Source organism: Pezoporus occidentalis, unplaced genomic scaffold (genome assembly GCF_034315485.1).
Source record: "Pezoporus occidentalis ecotype Australia unplaced genomic scaffold, CSIRO_AGI_Poc_V1 ctg82, whole genome shotgun sequence".
Taxonomy (NCBI): Eukaryota; Metazoa; Chordata; class Aves; order Psittaciformes; family Psittacidae; genus Pezoporus; species Pezoporus occidentalis.
In genome coordinates, this window is record NW_026916181.1 from 2088009 (window position 1) to 2109116 (window position 21108).

General features: G+C 44.1%; 2 protein-coding genes across 2 annotated transcripts in view; one reads left to right on the forward strand and one right to left on the reverse strand.

Annotated features, from left to right (window-relative positions):
• LOC134156151 (5-beta-cholestane-3-alpha,7-alpha-diol 12-alpha-hydroxylase) overlaps window positions 1-21108 on the reverse strand; it is a 540007-nt gene that overhangs the window by 83955 nt on the left and 434944 nt on the right. The window lies entirely within an intron of this gene.
• Window positions 1-21108, forward strand: part of WNT3A (Wnt family member 3A) — a 90701-nt gene that overhangs the window by 50811 nt on the left and 18782 nt on the right. The window lies entirely within an intron of this gene.

Sequence of the window (21108 nt, forward strand, 5' to 3'; positions counted from 1 at the left end):
CATTTCATGCTGCATTTTCAGCTCTCTCCATGATTATGGAGGGGAAATGGTCGGCTGTTGGGGATAGTTCCTAGGAGCTATCAGATAACATCAGTTTTGATAACATAATGGGATACAGTGAAGATCAAAGGCCTGAGGAAATCACCATCAATTAATGGTTCTTCTTTCATTAGTTATGAAAATGGCAAATTAAGACAGAGTGATGATCCAGACAACTAATTCTGACATAGCGCCCATTGATATACCTTGGCTAAGTTTGAGTATCTTGTCTTTCCCTCTATAAGTTGGCAGGAACCTATTTTAGCCCATAAGAAGTGTTTTATTTTTCTTTGCCCTTATAGTATGCCTTTTGAAGTGCAGCCTGTCTGCCTGACTGCCTTTCTCTCTTTCTCTCTTTCTTTCTCTCTTTCTCTCTCTTTCTTTCTTTCTCTATCTGAAGGTTCCTCCTAGACTCCTAGATGATCTTCAAGGTTGCTTCCAACCTAAGCCATTCTATGATTCTATGATATGATTCCACGATCTGGGATAGCTTCAGGGAATCTCCTGAGTTAGTGTATGTAGCTGACCTCACCCACCTTAGGGCATGTTCTTCCAGTACTTGCCATCTGGAGATAAGGGTTTTCTTTGTTGTTTCCCTGCTGTATTACTCAGAAGAGATTTGGGCACTTTGTCGTGCATGAATTTTGAAAAATAGGGCAACCAAGAGAGATCAGAGCCTTGATTTGTATCATGGCAGGGCTTCCACCAACAATAAGAGGTGTTTCGCATGCACCCAGCAGGAGAAGGGGTTGTTTCAGCTCATTTTCAGCCCCGTTAGAGCTGTGGAGCTGAGGCACTATATTAATGCTGGTGTCACTATTCAGGTTTAGTGGTGAGAGGTCATCCCAAAATAATTATGCCTGTAAGAGCTTCTAGTGTGGTGCACTTATGCCCATCTCAAAGTATCATACCACAATGTTTTGCATACAATTAAAACAACCATTCTGGATGCATCACTCCTGGGTGAGTAGAGCAGTTGAATTAGCCAGCAGAGACAAGCTGATATTTTCCCCATACACATAAGCCCAGCATGACTTGCACAAGATCGTTGACTAGGCACAGGGAGTAAGTGTAACAGATAACCCAATGTCTTTGCCTCGTCACAAGGCTGGATGTCCTCAAGGAGCACCTCATGCTCCCAGATGGTCTTGGTTTACACACTTGACATCTTCTGTGCATGAGGAAAGCAGTCCTCACCTCCTTGCCCACTGAAGGAACCCCAGTCCAGCAAGCTGCCCAATGCTTTTATCTCACAATGGTGTCGACATGAAAGGTCTGTCCATGCTTGAGACTGCAGTTTTCGGTAGCCAGGCTCAGGGAGGGAAAGAAGGCTGGGACGATTTCATAACTGAAGAATGTTGTTCCTTGAGGGAGAATCAAACCACCCTTCAGTTTTGCTTCACCTACAGCAGGAGGGGGATGAAAAAAAAACAGTTCAGTCACATTCTTGTGCAGCAGATCCCCCAGGGTAGGAGCATATTTGAGCTCCTACCCAGAATGAGAGAAGGAGAAAAGGAAGGAAAGGAAACAAGAAAGCAAAACTCTATTTTGCAGCTTGGATTTTATCTCACCCAAGTGACTTAACTGCAGCTTCTCCTCTGAGTCAATAGGGACCCTGTCCTCCCCCAGCACAAACCAGTGCAGTCACTAAAGCAACTCCCCTGTGCTTTACACAACTATCTGCAATTCTTTCATTGCAAGGACTGATTTTAATGCCTTCAGGAAATACTTTATAGGCCCAAATCTCACTGAGGCTGCCCCACTGTCTGGGCTGCCCTTGCTGCCTTGGTATCTCATTGCTAATTCAGGGCTAGGCTTGAGCTGTGATTCAGCAGTGCCAAACTGTCACCAGACTTTGGTCCTGTTAAGAGCCATGTTCTGATATCTCGTTTTAAAATTGGACTCTTTTTTTCCCATCAGCCTGTTTATGCAGAGAAATCCCACATGGTTTTGCTACAAGTCTATTTATATATGTATCTTTTTTGCATTTCCATAGCCAGGCCTAATTAATCATATTAACAGTAATGGTATTCATGAGCTCGACAACAAGGGAATGGTGATCCAGATCTCCTGCTACTTGGAGGCAATACTTGACAGGTTTGGCCCTATGTCCCTCTAGTTCTTCATATATCACTGAGAACATAGGAAGAAGAGAAATCCCCCATCCAATCCAGCTATTTGATTACTCTGTTTTGCAGGTCCTTGGCTGAGGAATAAACATTCCCCATTCAAAGGGAACAGAGTCACTTTCTTTACTATGATGGGGAATGATTCAGGCATTAGCAGGAGGTGAAACTGCTACAGGGCTTTTGGAAAAGGGGTTTTCTCCTCCTCTGTGGTCTCGGGGAACATATGAGCAGCTGTGCAGCTCCACGGAGAAACATTCAGATAGGTGACACTGTTGGGTCTTTCTTGCAAAGCACTGGGAAATAGGTGTCTCAGTAACTTAGACTATTGGGAAAGCAAAGAAGAATGCCTATATAGAAAAGAAGTGAACCTGCTCTCTCTCCCTCTACCTAAACCTACCTATCTGGTTGTCAGTCATATATAGAATCACAGAATCATAGAATAGTTAGGGTTGGAAAGGACTTTAAGATCACTTAGTTCCAACCCCTGTCATGGGCAGGGACACCTCACACTAAACCATCTCACCCAAGGCTCTGTCCAACCTGGGAACACTGCCAGGGATGGAGCATTCACAACTTCCTTGGCCAACCCATTCCAGTGCCTCACCACCCTCACAGTAAAGAACTTCTTCCTTATATCCAATCTAAACTTCCCCTGTTTAAGTTTTAACCCGTTACCCTTTGTCCTATCACTACAGTCCCTAATGAAGAGTCACTTTCCAGCATCTTTATAGGCCCTCTTCAGATACTGGAAGGTTGCTATGAGCTCTGCAGACAGCCTTCTTTTCTCCAGAGAAGAGGCTACAGTTCATACAATTTCTAGTTTCCCAGAAATTCAAATCTCAACTATTGGACAGCTGAAAGGACCTCTCACTTGAACTTTTCAGAGTTATTTCTAGAGGAAAAAGAAATGTTCTCATGTTTCTTCGCCTGTACTGTGTGAAGCAGTGGATCATAGTGGTGTGAAGCAGTGCCATAGACACAGGACATTAAGCGTTCACCTTAGCCACAGCCCATTTTAAAGCACTTGCTGTATCTTTCAGTTTCCCAAGGATAAGCGATATTTTTGAGTTACCTTTAAAAATACAGAAACAAAACCATGGAGGATATAACAAGAGGGATATGCCACCACTGACAAAAGAAAATCAATGGTGCAACCTAACAGGTGTTTGCCATCTCAAACTTTAGTTCAATATATTGGGAATTGTGTCTTTTGCCCTGCTTTTAGCTGTAGTGGATGAAGACGCTGTTCGTGTTTAAGTTGTGGTGCATCTTATAATCTCTCAATGCTGTGCGAGTTCTCTTTGAAACTCATCTGGGCAGTAATATGAACCAATCTCAAGAGAAGTAATACAATAAAAGCTGATCATGGCCCTGTCTCTTTAAAGGACCTCAGCACATAATTAAGTCAAAATAAAAGTTTCCTCCCTCTCCTCCCCCCATTCAACAAAAGTAAATTACCTCCAACTATTTAAGCCCCCAGTTCGTTTAAATTTAAAAAGGGAGCCCTTGTCTATCTATTTCTTTCACTCACTCCCACCTCCTTCTGCTAAAGACTGTCCGGGGCTTTAAACCTGCCAGCTGGACTGAGAAATGGTTAATAGTTATTGTGGAGGAGCAGCTTTTAATGAACTATTGAAGAATGATACATTGATGGAGTAATGGGAGTTTAAGTCGCTCTGTAATGAAACAGGTTCTCAGCACAGACCCATTGTGGTGTAAATACGGCACGTCTCTCCCACTGTTTGGTCAGGACTAAATAGCAGAGGCCAGAGGGGGGTCAGCTTATGGGGTCTCCGCTTTAGTTAATCAATCTGATTGGATTAGGGTCACTGCGATCCCTAATAATGTCAAAGGTTACGCCAAACTGGATTAAATGTTTTGTTGGGGAGGGCTCAGATTCTTTCAGCTTTCTCTGACGCGGCTTGTTTATTAGAGTTTAACACTCATGCAACCTTGGGAAGCCACACCGTCCCTTTTTGTACATTGGGGTGTTTGCCGGCGTTTGAGGGGTTTGAACCAGCCGGGGTGGGTAAGCGCGCATCCTGTGGCTTTGTCAAGTGTCTGCACCCATCGGATGTGCCCTCTGAGGATATATATCAAATTCTCCACTGGACAAATGAGAGCCTAATGGGTGATGCAGAGGCGTGGAGGCATGAATTCATTCCAGAAATAATTACTGGCCATTGACCCTGTTAGAAGGCAAGTGATGAGAGCCACAAAAGTGGTGAGTGTTGTGCTCCCCTGGATTAACCCTGTTCCTGTCCAGCAAAGAGATGTCCTTTTTGATACGGCTTCTGTTTGTGAAGTTAACAGCATGAGCGTGGAAGAAATAGAGAGTCTTCAAGACCACTTGATTTCTTCATGATTCAATTTGGTAGATGTCTTGTCTTCCAGGTGGTATCTCCCTGTCATCTTCTCCAGGGAGACCATGAAATGTAAGGAATTGCTATTGTCTTCACTCATAATGTTCCCACAGATGACATTGTCTTACAGACATGGCAGAGTGCCCTTCAGAAAATGATAATAATCTTCTTGAAGGTCACTCAGCAATGGAAAGAGGCAGCAACGATAGTGCTATACTGGTAGAGATATGAGATCTCTGGGTTTCAAATGCCTGTTTCCTTCCCACAGTAGAGCATACACTGAATGTTTTCAGCCTGCCAGGACTGTCAGATTATCCAAGCAGACTTCTTGCATGATGCAGCCTGGAGAATTTCCCCTCAGGACTTCTGGAATGAAACCAAAATCTGGATTTGACTATGATATCTCTTCCCAAAGGACATCTTGCCTTGACATACCACCAAGAGACAGACAATATACCTACCTTCCCTTTTACAAGTCTCTTCATATCTAATGCAACACTACTCTGGTGTTGATGACCAACCACTATATTTTCCTTTGCTAGATTCAGAATAGCTCTTCCGGAACTGAGCTTTTTGTTTGCTACTTACAGTTTTTAAAAAGTAAAAATTGAGGCCTGCAGAAAAGCAGCAAAAGTTTGGGTCCTTTATGTCAGACAGCAAGACAGTTCAAGGGAGTTCCATTTGATGCTGGGGTCCTCTGGGGCATGATTCATCTGATGTGTTCTAGACAGTTAGGCTTACATTATTCACACCCTGAAGTTTCTACATCTCCCCATCAATCACTGAGGGAATCCAGGGAGACCAGCTCTTGATGAGAAGACTCCTGCTCCCAGGGACTACATGAAGGGCAGAGGAGGCATTTGTCTGTTTCATGACATGTGGGATTCAGGTCACATCCAGTTTCATCTGGGATGCTGGGCACTGCTATATTTGCAACTAGGCTTATTTTGGATTCTAGACCTTTTGTGGATAAGTTCCATGTCTTATTTCTCTCAAGAAAGCCCAAATGTAACTGTGGTCATGGGTTGACTCTTTTTTCCCTGTAACTACTGTGGATGAGAAAGCTCATCTTGTGCCTAATGAAATCTATGTGAGTTTTTCTCCAGGTTTAGCAAGAACAGAACAAGACCCTCATATTCATTTATAATACCTCGGAGATGCAAGTCTCCACCATATTTTTTCTTGCTCTGTCGTAACAATATTGCTCCACAGGCTCTCTGATAGGCCTGATCTCATCTACCAAAGTTAGCTGTTAAAGTCTGAGCTAGTCACCCCAGGCTCCCTTTGCAGTCAGTGGAGAACAATCAGCATCTCCAGAGAGCAATTCATCTGACCTATCTTAGACACCTATCTCAGGATAACATGAATCATACCAAGATGTTTATTTCTCTCCATTGACTATAGAGGGAGCCTAGGGCTACAGGCTCAGACTTCCATGTGTACTTCTTAGAGGCCCATTTTGAGGGCAAATAGTTCCCACTTACCTTCTTTCTCCTGTTAGAAAGCAGTCCTTACATCTAGCCTCTGTTAGAGAGGCCATTTTACTAATGCAAGAACATGGCTCTGGAAAGGATCTCCTGGACCAGTGAATACAGGCAGTCCTTTGCTGTTTCAGGCATAATACCATCTTGTACTGTTTTGCATGATTTAAAATTAATAAATTTAGCAGACCTCATCATATTTTCCTGATGGCATTCTGGCATCTCAGTTGTCTCTGTGCCAAATGCTTCCCCCTCTTTCCCTGCTCTAGATCAGACTTCTCCACTTCTGCAATAAAGTAAGGCATGAGCAGAAAGCCACAAGATACTGATCCATCCAGGAGGTTAGTTACATGTAGGAGGTACTCTCTGCTCTCTCATGAAACTCTTCCCAAGAGGATCTGATTTCCAACCACACCCCGTCTACCTCTCCGCTAATGGCAATTTGGGCAGCTGCCCTGGTATCAACAACGGAGATCTACAAACTCTACCCTGTAACTATGGGGAAGGAAACTGGAAGGATCAGGATTGAAAATGTGACTATGCAAGCTCCACTCAGCCGTCAAGATGCATAAGTACTGTAGGCCAGAGATTTGCCAGTGCTGCTGAGAAATAGACTGGCAGATCCTGGCTCAAGACAGAAATCTCAGTTGTGTTTTATGTCAGTATAAACTGAGTTTGGAGCTGGGGATTGCTGCAGGGGATAGGACAGTTGTAAGTGCCTATCACTGCACTGCATAACTCCACGCTCCAAGCCACAGCTACAGAGCACATTGATAGTTGCAGCATTTCTGAACTGGCTTTTACGTAGCTAACTCTACAGGAAGCAGCATTGGAGGAGTAGGGGCGAACGCAGTTTAAGGATGTGTAGATGAACTGTAGCCACATCTCTGGTTTGTCGCCCATATCAGTACTGGGTGATTAGCAGCTTCCCCTGAGCCTTGGCAGGAGGTGTAAATTGCAGCAGCAGCAAACAGAGATGCTGGGGAAATTTGCCAACATGTTTGCCCCTCAGCCTTTGGGATCAGGATGCCAATGAGGTGGCGCAGGAGCACCTCTTACTGTTGGAGCTGCTGGTAGGGTCAGGTCACCATCAGAAGGGGTCACTTCATCCTCTTGTGGCTTTAGAGGTGTTCAAGGACAAGAACTAGGCAGCCCTCTGGTACATTAGAATAGCACCCAGAAGACTACAATTAACATCACATTTTCCCCTTCATCCCCATTGAAGCTGGAGGCTGCACATGGCCTGGGTTTAGTGGGCTCAAGCATTTTCTGGGTTTCTTATTCAGAAGCCCTGACCTCATCACCTCTACACCTGCAAAATGATCCCAGGATAAAGATCTGGCTCTTGTGCATCTGTACAGTTCTCTGGAGATGAGACAGCCCGTGTAAACAGCTGTAAACAGCCAACACCCAGGCGCGAGCTGCAAACCTGGGCGAGCAGTGATGGTGAAAAGGAAATGGTAGCAATGCCAGGAGCTGATCGTGTTTGCTTTCTGTGCTCCCTCTACCTCCCACTGCACAAACCCTCATCTGTCAACCCTGACATGGAGATTTTTTCTGGCGACTAAAACATTAGACGGGGGATCAGGGAGGGGAGAAGGAACAAGACAGCCCGTGGCTACAAAACCGGTGGCGTCTCTCCTGGAGGTGGGAGGCACTGGAAACTTCTGCCTCAGGCAGAGTGCACAATGTGACGGGCTGGCTGGGAGCTGGCTGTGCGGAGTTACAGATTTATTTCCTTCCCCCTCCCCGTGCTCCCCCTTCCCTGCTGGGTACACTGCATTCCCCAACTGGGTCCAGGTTGGTTGCAACAGGGAGCTCCCTCTGCCGCATCCCGGAGTGCCAAGTCCAAGCGTGGGAGCTAGTCCTAGACAAAAGGGAACAGTAGAGGGAGCTGATTAGCATCCCTTTGTCCCGAGAGAATCCCGGCCCTAAATGGGCCCTTGGCGCACAAACACACACACGCATGGACGGAAGCCAGGGAGGGAAACGGAGACGGCAGAGGCTTGGTCGCCTCATCCAGGCGCTGGGCGGGGGGGAAAGGGGACACGGTGGGTTTCACCGCTAAGCACCACGATGGGGTGGGTTGGTCCCAAGCCAAGGCGCCCCGTCCTCAAGTCCACAAAGGTGGGTTTTGCTAGCTGAGGAGCTGGACATGTGTCTGCCCAGACTCCTATGTACCAAACAGCCAAAACAAGCAAAGTCTTCTGACAAAGAGGGATCCAAGCCCGTGAATGTGGCTTTTCTTTCCTGTGAGATGTGTTGTGAGCTGGCAATGCTGAATAGATGTGGGAATTTTAAGGCCAGAAGGAGTTGTGATGTCATCTGGTTGGATTCCTGTATAACAAGCAGAGAATTTCCTCCCTGAGCAGATATAACAAGGCAACAAGAATAAAAACAGAGCATATAAAGATGCCCTGCGTGCTTCTTTCTGCACTATGGGCTTACACAGCAGGGGATCAGGGCTGTCTCCTGCCAAGCAGGCAGAACAGACAGTCAAGGCACTTCTTGACAGGAGACAGGTTATCATGCTCTCTAAGGTCTGCTGCAGGATGAAGTGTGCACCTTGATGGGTCACCTTCACCCATTCTTTGCTTCCTCATCCCCATCTTTCAGGGAGAACCTCCTTCAAAGGAAGGACTCGTCATCCAGGAAGAGCCATAGGATTAACAGGCAGGGATCAGCCTGCAGGAGAGAGAATGGTTCAAAAGGATTGTTATGACTGTGTGAGTCTCTCTGTTGTGCATGTGAATGATGTGCTCATAGGAATGATGAGGACACAGCTGACTTGAGCAGTGAAGGTAAAGCCGGAATAGGAGGAAAGTAGGCTTTTGGGAACTGAGAAGTCTCAGGATATGCAAAGTCACAGAATCAGAGAGCTTCATGTCAAGCAGCACCCAGCTGAAGTGGGTAGGGACTTCCACCATTCCAGGGCAGGTAAAGGTGCTGCACAGAAGTGCCATGTTATGGAAAAACAGCATGAGATATGTGAAGCTGAGGCATCTGAGGACTGTGCAAAGTAGACTCCAAGACATTAAGCAGGAGAGTGCATGGTGTTCTGTCTCCTGCTCACCTTCAACATGCTTCCATGGGGCACTGAGATGCTTCTGGAGAATACAGCAGATCATTGTAAAATGGGCCTATAGAAGAGGGCTATAGATATGTCACAGTATGGATATGCACTGAAGGAAACTGTTGTCATTTTTGTTTGGTTCTGGTGGGCTTTTTTAGGAAGTAGAAGCATGGTGAGCCTCAGGGAGGCTTAGGGAGCTTTGGCTGTAAGTGACCCTAAAATCTAATGGCAAAGCACAGACAGAAGTGCAAAGAGCCCACCAGATCCTCGGAAGCACACAGCCATCCACATTGCTGGAGGTGGAGCTGGAGTGGGTAGAGCTTGTGGGTGAAGGAATAAAGAGTGGCTTTCACTTTTTATTTTATCTTGATCATCTCACCATTCCAACAGAGGGAAACAGTTTACAAAGCATACATGTTATTTGTCTGGCTTCTCATCCTGGACCAGTGATAGGGACCAAGGCTTAAAAGAGAGGTTTTGTTTCTCTCTCTGCTTTTGGCTGTCATGCAGACAGTGGAGTAGGTCCTCCTTCTTCTGCATCTCCATTTCCCACAGAGTTCACCACAGAAACAGCTGGATATTTCAAAGAGAGTGATACCAAAGTAGGTCATATGTAGGGCCCTGCAGCTCTTGCAACATAATTTAGGTAGTTTTATTGGCCTACTTATGACTGTTGCTCTCAAGTTTGATAGACAGGGCACTAATGCTTCATGGAACACTTCCTGGTAGGCTGCAGTTTGTTGACTAAGCATCTGGCACAATTTCCTCTCCATTATTTCCAGGTGCTAAATCACATTAAATGATAGCTAATAATTATGGTTTATCCTTTCCTAATCATGCTACTTTCCCAGGGAAGCTGTTGCCACAGGGATGTTGTGGGAGTGTGAATGGGTGGGGAGGGCATAAAGAGATATTTCTGTTCACCCGGAGCCATAAAAAAGTTGGAGACCCCTTAGGCTAGGCACACAAGATCCAGCCTAGGAGATATTATACCTTGTCAAAAATGTATTTATTTATTTTCTAGGCCGGTTTTCCACCAGAAAAGGCAGCTGTATCAAAAATCAGATGTTTTGCAGGCAAAATTTCAAGGCAAAAATGCACAGCTATGGATTTCTTGTTGTGTTTTGCAAATTTCCAATAGTTTAATTTGAGTAATTGAAGCCATTTTGCTTCTTTTTATTTTGAATATGGTCTTATTTCAAGATAGAAAATCATTAAAATATCAAAAAACACACTGCTGTACCTTTAATATTTTATAGAATATCTATATTATTGAATAATATTTTCTATTATTGAAGCTGAATGGTTTTATCTTGTCAAACAAAACATTCTGATATTATTAAGATAACATACTTCAACAGTTAAAAGTATCTTTTTTTTTTTTCTCAGTCTTTTATCACATGGAAAAATTCAGACTCTCATGTTTGTTTTCCATCTGATTTTCAACTCCTAAAAAGAAAACAAAAAGGAACTTCCCATAATATGGTAATTCAATTTGTTTGGCCCTCATTACTGGCCTTAGGCATGACATGATCTCCAGTCTCCTTCTTTCTGACAGGCTACCTAAATCCATATTAACTGAGAGTGGAGTGTTAGCAGTGGTCTCCTACAGACCCCTCTAAATTCATAAAGCAGCCCTATAGCTCTATAAAACAAGAGTTGTAACATAGGCCCCAAATCTGTGACTTATTCTCTCCCATTATAAACACATCATGAAGATGATCCAACAAAAAATTGCACAGGTTCTTCTCAGAAAAGAAACAAAATGTGGAAAAGTGTTTTAGTGCTGCTGGGTTTTCTGTTCATAAAACATTTTCAGTCTGCTTTCCTAACTGAATTTCAGATAGATTCCTTGACAGATAAATTAGAAGACATACATGTGTCTTGAGAGAAGTAGATAGGAGCTCTGTGGGGCACAAGCAGCCTGTGTTAGACGTTTAGTCTGTGAACAGCTCAGCAGTACTTTGGTGATATTTGTAATTGAGTTATCATTTGTGCCCAGCATCTGAAATGAGAGGTAATCTCTGTATGTATCTCCTCTGTCTTCTCAATCAAAAGTTAATGTGCATATCACTTGCACCTGAACATGAGACATGACTTTGTGATTCTGAAGGCAAAACCCTGGCAAATAATAGGTTTAGTAAAATTCTGTTTATGGCGTTATAAATTATAACTCTGGTCCAAACACATCCCTATATGATGTCATTGATCCCTGTGGTCCAGGAAAGACTTGAAGATATAAGTGTTTCACCATAAAATACTCTATACTTCCACTGAGAAAAACAATGGAGTCTTGCCTTCTTGTGTTGGTTCTCAAGAGGCCAGATGGACGCTGACGCTTTTGAACTTCTCAGCCAGCAGAAAAGCACCATCTCAGTTTTCAGTTCAATGTCTCCATTGTTTGCCCCAAGCCTTCAGTAACTATATCAAACAATCAATAATCCATATGTAAGAATAATCAAACATAAGAGTTAAAAACCCTCTCTAAAACCTCTTCAATCAAAGCCAGCCACTAACCTCCAGAATATTCCTGTCCCATCAGTATTATTCATATTCATAGCCTTATTCATGTTAAGGATACTGTGACTTCCCTGAAATCTTTAAATCAACCTGACTTAAAGCCAGTGTTTTAAAAAAAAAAAGACAAGACAAAATGAAAAAGGTGTTTGTTTTGTGGGTTTGTTTGTTGATTTTGGGCTTTTTTAAGGATTCCAAATATATCAGTTTAACCTGACTTTTCATGTACATACTTTAGAAATGGACGATACTCCTCTCTAACAGCCATATTCACAATTACAGTTCTGGCACAAGCCTCATACAGCAGTGCTGGCTACAAAATAATAGTTATTCAAAGCCTGCAGAGTAGGATAGGTGCAATTAAAAAGAAATATATATCAGCATTACAGTTTTACTGGAAAAGAGGCTGTAATCACCAGTGTTGCAACTCAGTGAGGTCACTGTGTCAAGCACTCTGAGCTATTAACTACACATATTTGCCTTTTTTATGGGGTTGACCACTAATGTGGTTGACCAAAAGCTGTAAGTGTATTGGGCTCTTCTTGCTAGGGCTGGCTCTGATATTTCAGAGGCTTGAGGTAAACTGCTAGTTTGGTAATACAAGGCTGCACCTTCTTTTGTGAGGTTTGTGCCTCCTGATGTTTTAGACTTTTCTTTGATTCCATCAACCCTGCCAGAAGAAGAGTGGGGTTTTAGACTGTGCAACCGAGCACTTAGCCTGGCTTAAAAGAATCGAAGGTCTAAGCTGGATACTGATTGGGATCAGACAGTTTGGGATGAACATCAGTGTGGTGGATCTTCTTCATTTAGTAAGCCACATGTGACGTACAGCAGAAAGTGTGGGGTAGTGGTGTACCAGAATGACCTCAGATGATGATGGTGGCTCCTCTGGAGCTGGCCTGGGCAAGCAAGCCACATCCCAGAGTAATTCAAGCCAGGGATATTGGGATTATAGTCCCCACACAGCATAGCCCTACTGCTAAACAACCACAAGCCAAAGAACCATATGCAAAACACTGGAGAGCCACATGTGATTCAGGAGCTGCTGGGGAGCCACTCAACTACTCACCCAAGTTAATATCCAAACCTAACTTAAATTTAAGATACTCACTTGAACTAATACACAAACTGCCCTGCCTTAAAAACTGTTTTATCTCAACTGGCCAACTGAGGTTAACCAGCCTAGGTGAAATACTCATCTTTGTGTGGGGCTTATCAGCTGGGAGCTCTTCATTTTTGTGCTTGATCTCTAAGCAGTTTTGTGAGACTGGGAATCTGCAGATCGTGGGCATTTTGCTTCTTAAGTCAAATGTATTTACTCAACAGCACTTTGAGCTTCAGAGACTGTTGCATCTAGCATTAAAATAAGGGTAAACACAGACCCTGAAATTTGAAGAATTCCTTCAGTTCCTCACCAAAATCTCTCTTCTAAATGAGATGACATCTCCAGAGTGAAGCGAAAACGCATTCTTAGCTTTGCTTTGTTCAGGGGTGCTCTCAGGTAGCTCCTGAACTGCCTGTAGGCTTCCACCACTCCCTAAAATTAGCACCAAAGTTGATGGTGATGCCCACAGTGCCTATGTTTATCCAGAATAGAAGACCAAACACAAAGATTAGAGCAAAAGCATGCCAAAATCTTCACCATAGCCAAGAAACATAGCAGAAAAATTGCACATATTCAAGAAAGCCCAGAGGATGGTGGGACCTGGGAGTGATATATGGGCAGGAGAAAACATTTCTTCCCAGTACTGGCATTGCTCCACTGTGGGAGTAGGATTGGGCAGTGTATGGGTGACCCAACTTCAACAGCTACAGGTGGCTGACTGCCTTCCACAGCAGGAGGTCCAGCAGTGTCCACAACACCTGAACCCTAATTGGTCACCAGTGACTTACCCAGCATGGGAGCCACAGATGAATTTCTGAAGAGTAATGCTCAGCTCAAGAGCAACAGCGTGGTCTCCAGGAATAAGCCAGGAACCAAACCTGATTTCCTGTAGCCCACTGACAGTTTTACACCCTCCTCAGTTTATATCCATTGTCAACACATGCAAAGGCTCCATATCTCATTGCCAGTTGCTTAATCCATTCTTTCCCGCCCCACTGTCAATACAATAATACCCCACTGAGGAGACCCACCCACCAGGAAATCCCCCTTTAACACCCTGCAAAGGAGTAGCCAGATTTGTCTCTGCCGCTGTGCTGGAAAACAAAATGAGGACTCATCTGCTCTAATCCCCTCTTAAGATTTCAAGATGAGGCCTGTGTTCACATATTAGCATATCTAACAGCTTCTGTGTGTGCGGTGCAAGGCTACTGCTCCATGGAGGTAAATCATGCACTAACACATATTTCAGGTACCTACTATCTCCCTCTGAAGACATAAATGGCTGTGCCTTTGAAACGACCTCATAAAAATGCCTGAAATGAAGGCTTGGGTTAAATGGGCTTGAAGATCTTCCTGAAGAATGAATCTCATGACTCATACACAGCCTTCTGCTAGAGAGTTTAGGGGTGACTCCTTACATGTGATGCACAGCATTTCCACTGGACTCAGTTTTGGCATGGCAGCTGTGACTTCCATGCTGTAGGTAGGATATAGGCACTCTAGTCTGAGGAAAAATCTGGGATTTCTGCAGCTCGTTTGCACTGGCATGACAGTAAGGCCTTTCAAGGCTCTCACAAGTCTTGAAAAGCCTTGGAAAGGTCTCAAAAACCTGTGGGCAGATGTCATCCCTGGATTGGCTTTAGTTTTGGGGTGAAGGTGTCCACTTGGGATGTGGGTGACTGAACATTTTCATCATTGCTGCTCTTGAGGCTTTGCTGTTTCATGCTGAAAGTGTCAAGCTTGATAGGAAGCACTAGGATAGTTAGGGAGCACAAGTTTTCATGGCTTGTGGTGAATGCCAGGAGGCTGGGAGGAGTAGGGAGGCCAAGGGCCACCATCAGCACTGGCTGGTGTGACACCCTGTTCTCAGTCACGCAAGACTTCTGTGTCCTCACTGTCATACCACCCACTGTGCGCTACATGTAACACACCCAGCCTTGTTGTAGGGAGTTGTCCTAGATAGACTTTTGTACTGAACCACTATTACAGGTACCTGAAATTGCTGGAGACCGGACTTTCTGACCACTGTTGTGAATCAGGTCTGGACAATGGTGAACTGAAGACTGGGTGATTTAATCCCAGCCTTTTCCCAAGACCTAAATCAAGTTGGTCCTCTTAGGATAAACAAACTCAGATGGTTGTTGTGGTTTTTTGGGCCATGATTTCCATCTGACTCCTTCATTTTGTTAGTCCCTGCCTATCTGGAAGCAGGAAATACTCATATATCTGCTAAACTGAATGACGCTGTCCACTGGAGACTTGTTGGGCCATGTAATATGCAAGCCCAAGAGCTTTTACTCCTCCCAGCTAACCTGAGAGAAGCACCTATTTGGAGAGATGCATTTTCAGGCCCATAACCATCAGAACTTTGTTGTGCCAGCACAAATCCCAGTTCTTCTTGCCGTACTCCATCCTGCAAGCCTTTTGCTGGCAAGTCTGGAGCTGCACTGAAGGCGTGAGCTGTTTGCATGATTAAAGGTTGCAGGACTGAGCTGATTAGAAAGATTCAGCAAATTCTCCAATCAGGGCATTAGCACAGATCCACTAGGTAAGGAGCTGGCTCTGGGTACATAGTTTGGCTCAAAGTAACTTCCACTGGTTTCCACCCAGAGCTGGAAGTTCTCAGCTTCTTTCAGGATTGATCTCTGCACCTGCAGAGAGAATTCCTGTAAATATTGTTGTGGTTTTGGTGGCTTTTTCTTTACAATATGAAAACCTGCTGCTTTGATTAGAGATGGGGGAGGAGAGGGAATCTGACAATGTTTTCTGTCATTTAGGACTTAATTCAAATATTCCCTTAGGGTATTTAAAAAATACTAAATTGGCCCAGATATTTTTTTATGAACAATCCTTTAATTAAATTTTTGTATATTAAATGTACATCAGTCGAAATAGTTATAGACATATAGTATGAGTGTTAGTCACGTACAAGCAAAGGGATGAATCAGTCAAATGTATATGTTATAACAGCCTCACCCTCTGAGGGTACATGTGAGATGCTGAAAGGCAAGGGAAATTAAAACAAGAGGTGGAAGTGAGAGTGTATTAAAAAAAGGCCAGGAGAATGGTAAGGTATCCTGTGGGATTAAGGTAAGAACTCCCCTGCTTATGCAGATGGAGTCGAGGGACTAGAGCTCTATTCCCAGCTTTGCAACTTCACAGTATTACTTCATTTTCCTCTCTTCCTTGCACATCCTCCTTTGGTTTGCCCAGGTTAATTTGTCAAGTTCTCCTCCATGTCCACTTCAATCAGAGCTGGGGAACTGGGGCTAGACTTTATGAAGAGCAGTCTAACGGTAAGGGTAGTGAAGCATGAGGATAGATTGCCTGCGGAAGGGGTGGGAGCTCCGACCTGGGAGGTTTTCAAGAACAGGTTAGACAAACATCTGTCAGGGATAGTTTAGGCAGAGTGGATCCTGCCTTTGGGCAGAAGGGTGTGAGGTCCAAGTCTGGTATCTACGATTTTAAGGTTTTCTGGAGCAGGGGCTGAGCCTGCCAGTTCATCTAAATGCCAGTTTCATGCAAAATAACAAAAAAGGAAGGTTTCTCATTAGAAAAAGTAAGCTTTTTTTAAGAAAAAAAAATACTCCTAGACCAAGATGCACCCCTAATTTCACTGGGTTCAATTTTATGCTGCTTCCACTGAATTAGATAACAGTTATTCTGATTTACACCAAACAAAGAGGAGAATCAAGTCCCTTGCTTTTCAGCAGATAGCCAAGATATATTTCTTAGTTCACCCAATTTATTCAGTAACTGATTTTCAAAGACATTTCCTAAGGGTTCTTGTTTGTTCTCTTTTTTTTTTCTGCACTTTACATATCATCTGTCCCCACTCATCACACAGGGCAGCAGCAGTTTTGCCACCAAGGGAGCTTACATTTAACAGAAAGAGAGGAATCTTTAGCAGCTCCCATCTCAAGAGACTGCAGGATACATAGCTTTGATTTTGTTGCTGTAAGATAGCCAGGGATGAAAGCAATGTGCACTGTCAGTAAACCCTTCAGGTACTGGGTTCCTCCAGCAGTTTGGCAAATGCTTTCCACTCCTACGAAAGTCACCAAGGACAGTGTAGGCAGAACAGGTCATTACCTTTCCTTCTCTCCAAGTTAATATGCTGGATAAGGAGCTGTGAGTTGTTCCCACCAACTCTAAAGTGCATACACACATAGCCATGGGGTGTGGATACTCTTTAAGAACCTGTAGCAGAGCAACAGATGCAAAATCAGGAATAACTTCATGTGCAGTTGCTAAATACAAAGGCAGGACTGACATAAGAGCAAACAGGCATTTGGTGAATTAAAAGCAGCAAAATTGAGAAGTATAAGATGGAATTTCAAGTTTTCTTGCAATCAGATTGGTCAAGCTCTGGAGAAGCTTCATAATGTGAAAGAGAAGAAGCAAAAACACCTTAATGACATACAGTCTGAAGAAGGGAATGCTTCATCAAAGGGAATGTTATCATCTGACTTAGAATGAGTGAACCCAGAGAGAAAGATTGAAGCTGGATCGAAACACACAGCACCTGCCTCTTCTTCCCACTCACTCACAGCCCCTGTCTCTCCCCAGAAAGAATCCGATTCCTGCCTGAAGGTTATTCACATTCTGGGTGCCCACTGTTTTCCTTGCTTGGGAGGGCAAAACCCATCTGCAGTTCAGACTGGAAGAGATCATCTCCATAGAGATCGCATCTCTGCACACCTCCAGCTCCGCTCACCATGAGGGGCTGATGAGTGTATGGCAGGGAGCTAGGAGAGAAAACTCCATCTCTGTAATTAGGTAGGTGGGCATTATTCAAGCTTAATAAAACTGGGCAAAATAAGGTAAGCATAAGATTAATGAAATTGGCTTATGAGTACAAATGATGACTACTTGAGAAAGTTGTCTGGAGGTGTTTGGTACCCTTTCCTTCTACAACAGGATTTATTCTTTTTCAGGTCAAGTAGCTATCTCATGCTGTAACAACTGTGCTGTTGTTGCGATTACAGGAGGGACCAAATAGCAGTAGGACAACCGAGTCTTGCCAACATCTATCTACAATTTTGAAATTGTTTTGGGGTCAGTGGTTCAAAAATCTGTGGGACTTAGTGAGGAGCAGAAATTATCATGTCTGGGAGCTTCCTGGTGGGCACCAGAAACGCCAGACCATTCTCCTAACACAGGTTGGATGTTCCAGTTGAAGACAGCTCACTCCTTGTGCTGGCTCCTTGTCCTTGCAGTAAGAGCGCATGGCACTTGACCACAGCACAGGATGAGACCTGCTTGTCACTTGCTTCGCCAGCGTGGGCACAGGCACATGGGTGGACAGTTGTCTATGACGAGTAGCCCGTTGACTTTGGTGGGAGCAGGGTAGACACTGTGTGTGTGAGAGCTTCACTGTTTTAAATCACAAGTAGATAAAAATTATGGCTATTTCATTGCTGATAGTATTTTTTAACCCGTGTCTATCATTTGACAGTGAAGCTGATGGACAACTTCCATTTATTTCATTTCTGCAGTCTTATATTTATCAAGAACTCAAGTTCTTTGTCTTATTCCGGGTATGAGAGATTGCCAGGTGTCTAGCCAAATATTCACCTTCCATGTTTTTGCCCAGCTTCCCAAATCAAACTGATGACATTTTCAGACCAGCAGGATGACAGGCTAGCTCTTTGTGGAAGCTAAATGAGATGTTATTAGGACATACATGAAGTAGAAGATGAGGTCTACTTTGAAAGAATTTTGGTGCAGATCCATTTCTCCAGCTTTTAAGTACTAGGACTAATTTCTTCATGTCTGGGACCAATATCAGGCTGATAACCAGTTCACAGACTTGTCTTAGCCATACTGTCAGTGCACAATGGTGTATGGAGGGATATCTTTATTTTTTTCACTTTTTCTGCTGTCATCAGTCTGATTGTGTCTTTCTAGGATTGAAAGACTGAAAGGAAGGCCTCTTTAAACGTGACTGTTGGTCTTAAGAACTGCTGCAAATGCTTGGCCAAGAAAGGTCTATTCATGACAAAGTTTGGGGTCTGAATCCACTTGGCCAGCAGACGTGTTGATAGAGGGCATAGCTATTTCCTCAGAAAAGAGTGGTGTAGTCCAGTCCTTGAGGTCACTATTTTGGTTGGATTAGCCAGTAAATTTATTAGTTTGCCGAACCTTAGAAGATGTGCTCGTTGCTGTAGTGTCCTCACATGCACTCTCTCCTTTTCGGACAAGTACAGAACTGAATACAACTTTAGACAAGTGTTCAATATATTTGGCTCCCTTTTCCACTTGCAAATTATGCAAGAGCTTCAACTATAATCAGAATATCTGTCATCCAGAGCTTATCTGCTGACTTACAATTGCTTGTAAATCATTCAGTCTGTGTCCGGGGCTTTGCAGTTTTCTTATTCCTATCTGTCTAAATAGATCTGCAATCCCCAATGCTTTTACAGGTAGCTGTGTCCTTAAGTGCTTGGGATTAGAAAGCAAGAAGATAATGATTGTTCTCCATTTCACAGGTGGGCAACTGGGGCAGAGGTAGAGCAGATGAGCTGCTAGAAAGTTATGCTGTTTAGGACAGAGCCTCTTCTCCCTCAGGAACCACATATCCAGCCTCTAAACCATGCTTCCTCTTATGAGCTATTTATAAAAAGTGGCTTTAATGCTTTGGGAATGGCATAAAACTTTTCTGCCTCCTCAACTGGTGAAACTGAAACCCACAGGAAAGAAAAAAGATTGCCAAAGCCGGCTGCAGGAGGACGAGCAGCTCCCTGCAGCTCCCCCAGCACCCAAAAACCCCTCCCTTCTCCAAATCAAGCCTGTAAAGCAAAAACTTCTGCAAGCCAAAAAATTACTTAATTGCCTCAAATTGATTCCATGGTTTTATTAAGATATTTTCCCAGCTCTATTATGGTTAATTATTTGTATTACAGTAGACTCTGAGGCCCCAAGCAGAGATCAGGGCCCCATTGTGCTAAATACTGTACAAGCACATAATAACAAAATCACTCCTTGCCCCAGATAGCTTACAATTACATGGAAAGCTGCAGTGGAAACATACCACAGCTCATATGAACACCTTTTAAGGGAGGCTAACATTGACAAAGGGTCCCTAGTGAGACCCTGGGCTGCTTTCATTGTGCATGCTCCCTGCAGCCCTGCTGTTCTTGCTGGATCCTGGTGGGAAAAAGTTTAGGGAGAATATTGACATACAACCAACAGAGGAAGACCCAGACAGCCCAAGAGTTCAGAATGGGAAAGGTGGGGTGGGGGAATAAAGAAGAGGGAAGAAAAGTGGGGAAATGAAAACAGGTTCCTGTCCTGCTTTCCCCTTCACCTTTTGTGTGTGCTTGGAAGCTTGGCTGCAGAAGGTTCATGAGGGACCTTTTTTTCCCTGGGGATTTCCAGCCTCATTTTTCAGACGTAAAGTGTTCATCTGTTTGGGTAAAAGTTAAGAGAAGCACCCAGCTTTCAGATAGTCTTTCAGAGACTCCGGACCCACTGCTGCTGTCTTCCTTTACTTCCCAACCTGCTTGAGGAAGAGGAGCAAAAATGCAAAAAAGGAGCCCTGAGCTTCTCCTTCCTTCCAACCCAGCTGAATCTCTGTGGCTGCATCTCGCTCATGCATGGGAAATGTTGTTCGCCAAGGGGTCAGCACTGGGAGAGGTTTTCCATACCTGCAAGTGAGTGGGGAGAGTTTTGAGACCTCAAAGCCTTGCTGGAGGTGATGCTCGGGGAGGGCAACATGGATGAACAGCCAGCTGCTAATGCAACTAAGGGTATTGCTTCTATCCCAGTGCTGCTGAGCTCAGGGTGACACTCTGGGGATGCTCAGGAGGTGCCTTACAGAGACTCTGCACTTCTCTGCATTGCCCACCTCTGTCTTGTTCATTTCCCTGTGTCAGAACCCAGGGTTGAGAGGATGAAAAAGGCAGCAAACTGTAGCCCAAAACCAGGGGAAAATCCAGTTGTTTCCAAACACTAAACTCAGGACTCAAGCAGAGCAAGTACCTCTGGAGGTAACGCAGTGTCTGTGTCTGTGTGTGTGTGTGTCTGTGTAAAACGGTCTTGCAGAATCCCCCAGCTTTAGCAGGGCTTTGAAAAAGATCTGGGTGGTGATTCAAAATCCAGGTTATGACCTGTGACCTTTGGATGAGAAATTGTTGCCATTTAGGATGTGTTAGGAGGTCCATCCTTTTCATCAAATGCGTGTTTCTTCTTGCTGCGGGAGGCAATCACACCGGTATATCATTAACTCGCAGAAAAGGAGGCTGTAAAAGAAGTTGATGGGGGACCTTAGCCCACACCCTGCTGGGGTCTGCTCAGAGCACAATATCCCAGCGACCATGAGATTAAGCTAAAGAGAAAAGTGAAAATGCTTTTCAGGATTCACACGCCCTTTAGATTGTTTTATTAAACCATTTGAATA